This window comes from Cetorhinus maximus, chromosome 10 (assembly GCF_964194155.1).
Source record: "Cetorhinus maximus chromosome 10, sCetMax3.hap1.1, whole genome shotgun sequence".
Taxonomy (NCBI): Eukaryota; Metazoa; Chordata; class Chondrichthyes; order Lamniformes; family Cetorhinidae; genus Cetorhinus; species Cetorhinus maximus.
This window is the reverse complement of record NC_135888.1, coordinates 105385657-105393679: the sequence shown is the minus strand read 5'-3', so window position 1 is coordinate 105393679 and position 8023 is coordinate 105385657. Positions and strand designations below refer to the sequence as shown.

Here is an 8023-nt window from a genome sequence, read left to right as displayed (position 1 = left end):
TTTGTAAATAATCAAACGATGGTCCTGCTGAGCCACTCTCTGTGAGAACAATGCAAACATAACTTGCAGCTTTGGATGCATGCTGTCAAGTAACAGGTCACTGCGTCCTGATATCCGAGGGATTGTTGGGGTCAGAAGCAAGACGAGGCCTCTGCATTATTCATCCATGATAACTGGCGTTTGGAAAGGTGGTGCTGTCTGGATGTTGCTCCCTCCTGAGACGGTCAAGCGCAAACCATTGACAAATATTTTTCCTGTTAGCACCACCTTTCTAAGCTACTGTCATACTGGCATGAGTTCATTCATGTAGGCAATGGTGTTTTAGTCACTTGAAGGCTCCCATGCCCACCGACTTGTTGATGCCCTGGTTGAAAGGACTGCACTACGTGTAGTTGATTAAGGAGATGCGCCAGTAGATGCTAATTACATTCCACTGCAGCCACATGTTTCCCAGGCTTCTGTGGCTTCCAAGGGTGACCCCATTGTTAGGGATGAAGGTGACTTAGGCTGCTTCCATGATGATTGTGAGATTGATGACCTTTCATGATATGTTGCTGCTGACAATGAAAGCTTTGTTGTGCCCCCTGCATTGAAGCCTGAAGAGAACTTTGAATGTGAAAACTTGTCTTCACCTTATTCCTCTTGAAATCTTGCAGCTATGAATTTGGCACAAGCATGTCTGCCGCATGCTGATCTGAATCCTTGGCCTCTACAGATTCATCCCTTTCCAAGTCCTTCTCATCCAAGGAGCTGAGTAGCTCTTCCATGTTTCCCTCTGGCAAAGCAATACCCCTTTGCAGTGCTCGGTTGTGCAGGGTGTAGTAAACAACAATAATGCAGGACACTCTCTGCAGTGAGTATTGGAGAGCCCTGCCTGTTCAGTCCAACCATCGGAAATGCAGCTTTAAGAGGCCGTTAGTCTACTCTATTAAGGGCCTTGTGGTGGAAGGTGCAGCATTGTATCTCTCCTCAGATGCACTCTGTGGCCGACAAATGAATGTCGTTAGTCATGTCTTCTGGTTGTACCAGTTATCACCAAGGAACCAACACTCTGGGCACTGGGCTCCCACAAATATCTCTGGCGCCTTGGAAGGACACAAAATGTATTATTCACGTGAGCTCCTTGGGTACCTAGCACAAACATGCTGGATTTGCTTTCTGTGATCACAAATTAGCTGAATGTTCAGAGGGTGAAATCCTTTTCGATTAATGAATCTCACAGGCTGCTGCCAGGATGGTCTCAAGGCCACGTGTGTGCAGTCGATGATGCCCTGCACTTGCGGAAAGGCTGAGGTTGCAGCGAATCCCACAGCTCTGGCAGCCTGGCTTGCTTCATCCATGTGGAACTGCACATAATGATGAGTTTTACTGAAAAGGGCATCTGTCACCTCCCTTGTGCATTTGTGTGTCACTGATTGTGGGATTTCGCAAAGATCCCCGGTGGAGTCCTGGAAGGACCCACTGGCAAAAAAGGTTCCATGTGGTGGTAACTTACAGTGTAACCAGCGTTGAATGCCCTCCAAGTCCATGTGGCATGGGTTCCTCATGGAGGATGTGGCAAGTATGAGCTACCACATCCCTAGACAAGCGAAAGTGCCTGCGGCAATGTCTTTTGCTCATCTCCATGTATGAGCTACATTGGTCATGCCAAATGTCTTCATGGATTTTGCCCCTCCTAGTCAGCACCTGGGACTTCCTGGGGCTCCGCTGGCTCTTGTTCCTCAGGACGATAGTCTTCCTTAAGCTGTGCAAATTGGTGACAGGCCCTTCTTCTCCTCATTCTAATCAAAGCCATCAAGAAGGCTGTATTGCCTGAAGTCTGCATTCTCCTCTCCTCCTTGTATCTGTGAATGGGTACAATTGAGCAATCAGTGGTAATTCCCATTCAATGGTCTCCCTCCATATACAAGACAGGGATGTAGACTCTAGCCCTTGCCTTACCCTCACTCTGTACATGGCATTCCAAGGCCACCCATTGCAGGATGTGATCCTGGAGGATGACAGGTGGCTGAGCTTTCCCCTCAGACTGTGACTGCACATTTACAATGAGGGTCTTAAGTAGGGTCAAAAGACCCAAGCTCTATGACCCACTGTAAGATGTCTAGTGGTTGTCCTCCAGTGGTGTTGACAATGACTACTGATACCCAGTCCTTGCACTTATGTCCTGAGTGCAAACATGATGCCATGACCAGTACACTGGGAACATGCAGGCTTGTCGGGTCCATGCTGTTACTGTGCAGCAGCCTTGGCCCTTGGATGCTTGACCCTACATCCATTCTCACATGACTCTGTAAAGATCAGATGCCAATTAAGACCATATGCACCGTAGCACCTAAACTTAATGGATTTTTGCCTAAATGTGCAAAATTAGCAAAGGAGCCATTTTTATTCACTGTGTATAAGCCCTCGAGTCCAGCACTCAACTGAGTCATACTCTCCATGGTTTGAGCAGGAAATTTAAATCAGCCAAAGATTGCTGTGCTGAACTCCTCCCACACACCCTGAGACCCCTCCCTGATTGATTTTTCTGGCTTTTTTTTCAAACTGCATCATTCTTAGGTGAAATCGAAAATGGGGCTGCTGGCTTTTATCTGTGAGACCAGCTTCCAACCTTCGCCTATCACTCACCAAGTTCCTTCCTCCTCCTCTATACTCACGTCTTCTTAATTCCCCTTCCTCGTGTCACTATCCATTACCCTGGACCCCATAATGATCCATATGGATATTCCTGTACTCCCTGCTGAACCTTTCAATGTTGATGCCCCCATGCCTTTAGTCAACCTGAACCCTCCCCATCTTGAGGCCTTATGCACCCTTACTTTTTGGGACCCACCCCATGAGACCATGCAATACCCTCCCTTGACTTTTCAGTTAAAGACTTAACAGGATGCAAATGTCCTCCTGTATGCTACTCTGCCTCACAATACCATGACTCAAACTCCCAGGACCAAATTCCTTAGGTGACTGACCACATCCTGCACACAATAGCCTGAATTTTACGCTCCCTGCCAGCAAGTTTGTAGGTGGAAAAGGGGTCAGGTTGGTGGTGATCATAAAAGTCCTTGAATGGGCTTCCCACTGGGTTCCCACCCATCCTGATCTCCCTGCATTTTTATGCTCCTTCCCCCAATTGAGGCCCTTAAATGGCCAATTATTGACCACTTAAGGGCCAGTTCCTGCCCAGCCTCAATTTCTAGGTTGGCAGGAGGCGTTCCTGGGTATGGAACTATTCAGGGAAGTGGTGGGGGGGTGTCTCCATCAGTAGCCCCCTTTTAACTTGGGCCCCCCTCCCATCTTAAGGTAACCACAGGACCTCCCTCCCCTCACACCTGGCCTGTTCCCTGACACCCAAATCCCCCACTGTCCACGCCATCCAGGCACCCCCTATCCTCCCCACCCTGAGAACTTCAAGACTTATCTCTTCCTGGAATCACGGGACTTAGGCTCTAGAGGCCACATACAGTCCCTGTTGTGTACACTGCAGCTTCTGGCGCTGCAGGGACTAGAGAGCTACCAGCCCTAAGTGAGGGGAGGAAGTTCTGCCTGCAGCCAATTAACACTCGTTGGAGGCTGAAATCGCTGCGGGGCAGGGAGTGTCGTTGGGGAACCTTCAGATGACGGGATGGGAAACCCCGACATCCTAAAAATCTTGGCCCATATTGTGCATGACTGTCACTGCCCGGAGAGGCCTTCCTCCTCTGCCCAAGACCAGGGCCAAGACATGTATGCCATGCAGAGCCCTCTAACACGGTCTGTACAGCCCCAGGATAGTCTCTTCAATCTGCCCCTGACAGCATGGCCTCAGCCCCAGGATGATCTCTGACTCTTCCTTGGACAGTCTTATAACTCTTGCCCCAGGACAGTCTTTCACAACTCCACTCTGTTCCTTGATCAGACCCTAGGCCTGCCTCTGCCTCCCCACTCCGCTCTCGTGTTATTCCCCCTCCTTTGTGCTGTCTCTGTATCCCATTTCCCCTCTCGTGTTCCACACACTCACCCCCAGTCCTTCCCCCTTCACACCCTTCCCCGCTGGCCTTGCCTCCCATGCCTAGCCTTGGCATAGCTTGTGCTACAGGCAACTGATATCTTGCAGTAACGCTCGTAAAGGCAGGCAAAAGCAATGACTACTGACCTCCAAGTCATGGATGAACTGAAACTCACCAGGTAAACGCCACTTATATACAGTTGTGAAACAGACCTCTCTAATTATCCGCTAGCGAGGCACTTAATTTGGAAGGGGAATGTAAATTTGGAGAGTTGACCTTTCATTGAGTATACATGAGATGAGAATGAATACAAATGTGGTTTCCGACATAGATCAATGAGAAACCCGGCCCTCCTTTAACCCATCATCACAGTTGGGGGAACAAAATTCCAAACTAATTTCCCATCGGTGGAAAACTGACTTTAACCATCGTGCCAAATTTAGTGTCCGCACCTGCCACAATTCTTGCTGCTATTGGGAGAGGAAAATTCTGCCAATTATTTCAACCCATCCAGATGAATGTCTTAACGCAACGCAATAAAGCAGGATGTGGCTCATCAATCTAAGAACAGCACCATATTTGTAAAGAACCATCATTGTGAGGAGTCACATGGTGGGGCAGCCATGTTTGTCCCATACAACCTTTAAATGCTATCTGCAGAAAGGGAGATACAGGGAAAAGGCAGTAACATCTATGCCTGAGAAAGAACTGAAAGTGACAACATCATAAGCTCTCTAAGCCTGTTCCAATTTGGGTCCATCAAAACCGGCAAAGTCACCTCCTGACTCCCCAAAGTCTGTCCGCCATCTGCAAGACACAAGTCAGGAGTGTGATGGAATACTCTCCACTTGCCTGGATGAGTGCAGCTCCAACACCACTCAAGAAGCTTGATACCATCCAGGACAAAGCAGCCCACTTGATTGGCACCCCATCCACAAACACTCACTCCCTCCACCACCAACGCACAGTGGCAACAGTGTGTATCACCTACAAGATGCACTTCAGGAACTCACCAAGCCTCCTTAAGCAGAACCTTCCAAACCCAGCATTTATTGCCCATCTCTAATTGTCCTTGTTCAGAGGGCATTTTTAAGAGTCAACCACTTTGCTGTGGGTCTGGAATCACATGTAGGTCAGACCAGGTAAGGATGGCAGATTTCCTTCCCTAAAGAACATTAGTGAACCAAATGGGCCTTTATTTGGTCATCATCAGATTTTTAATTCCAGATTGTTTTTTATTGAATTCAAATTGTGCCATCTGCCATAATGAGATTTGAACACAGGTCCCCAGGCCATTAGCCTGGGTCTCTGGATTACTAATCCAGTGACAATACCACTATGCCACCGCCTGCCATTCCTTCACTGTAGCTGAGTCAAAATCCTGGAACTCCCCCACTTTACAGCACCGTGGGTGCACCTACACCACATGGACTGCAGTGGTTCAAAAAGGCAGCTCACCACCAATTTCTCAAGGGTAATTAGGGATGGCCAATAAATGTTGGCCTAGCCAGTGACACCCACATCCCATAATGAATTTAAAAAAAAATAACCTGCAAGGCTATAGATCAAGAGCTGGAAAACGGGATTAGGCTGGATGGCCACTTGTCTGCTGGTGTGGACATAATTGGCCGAATGGTCCACTTTTGTGCTGTAAATTTAAATAATTTCTATGATATTCAAATCACCCACTCACTCAGGGGTCAAAAAAACCACAAACACATCTTCCTCTCAAAAATTCACTGATTATGGACAGTTGGGAAGGGAAGAGGGATTTCAGCATTTATCTCTCACACTGTCTGTAACACCAGTCACAAGATCAAGACATCCCAACGTCTTCTCCTCTTTGGCTTTGCATCTTTGCTGTAGATTCACATCAGCTGCTCATCTGTTGTGAGTTCATTGTTGGTTGCAATGGGGCCATTATAGGTCACCATTCATTAATGCAGGGGCTACTGTCGCATGTTGCTTCCTAGGGTGGCGCTTTTCTGTGGCAATCTGAAGAGCATAGTTCATCAATTTTTCATGCTCCTATGTGGAGATTTTGGCAGCAAATGCTTTGGCCATGTGCAAACTGTTCCCAGTTGTTGAAATCAACCTTGCATGAAAAGATATCTCGCTTGTATGAATCCTTGTATCTTAGTTTTGGCTGTCCAACCTTTCCTGAAGGGTAAACAGGTGCACGGTGGAGATGGTGCCTTTGACCAAGAATCTGCTTTCCCTGTCCAGTCAGAGCATTTGTCAAATTGTAACAAGACAAGCTCGCCACAAAACTGGTCCTGACTTTCATGACAAGTATGGAAATGCTATCCTTGTGGGAGGATTAGCATTGTGTTGCAGTCTGGAGTTATGTTGCGACGCAGACTGGGCTCATATGGAATGTGTCTCCTATTGGCAAGATCACCCCTCAAAATTGGAGGGAAGACTAGAGGAATGGACCAAGTGTTTGCAAGAAATTGAGTACAGGTGGGCTGGATTGCAAATTTGCTCCGAGGCTCATGGCTTCTACTGTACTGATTACCTCTGTATATTGGGTCTCATAGTAAACTAATAAGTTGTAGTCCACTGGCACTAGCAGGCTCTCAATATGAGCCATCATAGTCAATGTTGCTTAAGCATTGCCATGATACTTTCTGATTTAGAAAGCTGCACTTCTCCTATGCTGGGGACTTTCTGCTGCTAATGAATCCCAAGAATCATAAGAACAGAAGAAATAGGAACAGAAGTAGACCATTTTGGCCATAAAGCCTGCTATGCCATTCAATAAAATCAAGCCTGATCTGGTTGTCGCCTTAACTCCACTTTCCTCCCTGTTCCCCAACCTCCCCCACAGCCATGAGTTCCTTGCTGATTAAAAATCTGTCTAACTTAGCCTTGGGTGTATTCAATGACCAAGTCTCCATTGCTTTCTGTGGAAGTGTAAGAGAATTCCAAAGGAAAACAACCCCTTTAGAGAAGAAATTCCTCCTCATCTCTGTCTTTAATGGGAGACCCCTCATTTTTATACTGAGCCCCTTAGATCTAGATTCCCCCATCAGAGCAACCATCCTCCCATCATCTACGCATCTACCCTGTCAAATCCCCTCAGAATCTGACATGTTTCATTAAGATAACTTCTTATTCTTCTAATCACCAATGAGTATCAACCCAACCTATTCAACCTTTCCTCATAAGACAACCGCTTCATCCCTGGAATCAGCCTAGTGAACCACCTTTGAACTGTTTCCAATGCAATATCCCTCCTTAAGTAAGGAGACCAAAACTGTACAAAGTGCTCCAGGTACAGTGTCACCAATGCCCTGTCCAGTTGTAGCTCCAACTTGGTGGATTCCACCCACCTTGCGATAAAAGCCAACATTACTTTAACCTTCCAAATGCCTTGCTGTATCTGCATGCTAAATTTTGTGATTCATGTGCAAGGACACCTAGATCGCTCTGTACTGCAGCATTCTGCTGTCTCTCTCCATTTAAATAATATTTAGCTTTTGTATTCTTCCTGCCAAAGTGACAAACTCACATTTTCCCATATCATGCTTCATCTGTTAATTTTTTGCCCACTAACTTAACCTATCTATATATCCTGTTGCAGGCCCTTTGTCTCCTCCTCAAAACTTGCTTTCCCACCTATCTGTGTATCATCAGCAAATGTGGCTACAATACAGTCTGTCCCTTCATCCAAGTCATTAATATAGATCGTAAATAGTTGTGGCTCCAGCACTGATCCATGTGGCACTCCACTACAGACCTTTAAAAATGTCAGGCGGAGGCCAGATCCCGAAGTCCCACGTCCCTGTCCAACAGATCCTATTTTCACCAGGACAGGAACGCATGCAGGGCCTGAATCACACATGAGAGAAAACTAAACTCAGCAGAGCCACTTAAACTCAGTGCTGAGTTAAACAGACTCCATTTTCACTGCAGAAATGGCCTTAACCTGTACTGTTTGAGTCACAATATTATGGAGGAGACATAAATGCTTACGAAGGGCAGATTAGGTCTATATAACTGTAAAGCTGTGAAGTTATTTAAATGCCCAGCCC

General features: G+C 46.8%; 1 pseudogene; it reads left to right on the top strand.

Moving 5' to 3' along the window:
- The first annotated feature begins 6174 nt into the window (after positions 1–6174).
- On the top strand, positions 6175–6465 carry LOC144685279 (cytochrome c oxidase subunit 7B, mitochondrial pseudogene; annotated as a pseudogene).
- Positions 6466–8023: the final 1558 nt, after the last annotated feature.